The 671-nt window shown below is 49.8% G+C and overlaps 1 protein-coding gene across 1 annotated transcript in view; it reads left to right on the top strand.

Annotated features, from left to right (window-relative positions):
* Window positions 1–671, top strand: part of GUCA1B (guanylate cyclase activator 1B (retina)) — an 11699-nt gene that overhangs the window by 9960 nt on the left and 1068 nt on the right. The gene's annotated exons all lie outside the window — the stretch shown is intronic.

Genomic DNA, 671 nt, shown 5'->3' with positions numbered 1-671 from the left:
TCTAACTTCCAGGATGCTGAGGGGCGTTAATGGGGAGGACCCTGGCCTCCTTCTCCCCAAGGCATCCTCACCAGTGGTGGCAACAGGAAAAATGGAGAAGGCTGTGGAGAAGATGACATGAACTAACAAAGGGACTCATGAGCACATGTTTGTAGGAGCGACTAAAAGTCCTATAGGAGTTGCCGATGGAGGCCAAGTGTGCAGAATAGAAAGAATTGGAACTTTGGAGTCAGGCAGAGAGTGATATATTGAGTTTCTCGTCCTGGTCTCAATTTCCACATCTGGAAAATGGGGATAATAATACTGGTTGAGAGGAATGAATGGGATAATGTGTTTAAGAGCAGGCATAGGGTAGGCCTCCATTCAGGCTGCTTGGGCTCTCCTCCCTGTAGCCCAGTGCCCAGCCCCAAGGCTGTGTGGGGTGAGAGCTGGCTTGGAATACACACACGAGCCTTCCAGATCTCTCAGCTCCACCCAGCATTTCTGTGGGACCGTGTGCAAAAAATCAATTCATCTGCAAAGAAAACCCCCTCCACCTTTTTTTTTTTTTTTTTTTTTTTTTTTGGAGATGGAGTCTCGCTCTGTCGCCCAGGCTGAAGTGCAGTGGCGCGATCTCAGCTCACTGCAAGCTCCACCTCCTGGGTTCAAGCAATTCTCCTGCCTCAGCCTCC

The sequence above is a fragment of the Mandrillus leucophaeus genome, unplaced genomic scaffold, assembly GCF_000951045.1.
Source record: "Mandrillus leucophaeus isolate KB7577 unplaced genomic scaffold, Mleu.le_1.0 Scaffold3, whole genome shotgun sequence".
In the NCBI taxonomy this organism is placed as follows: Eukaryota; Metazoa; Chordata; class Mammalia; order Primates; family Cercopithecidae; genus Mandrillus; species Mandrillus leucophaeus.
Note: the sequence above shows the minus strand (reverse complement) of the source record. Positions and strands in the feature narration are given on the sequence as shown.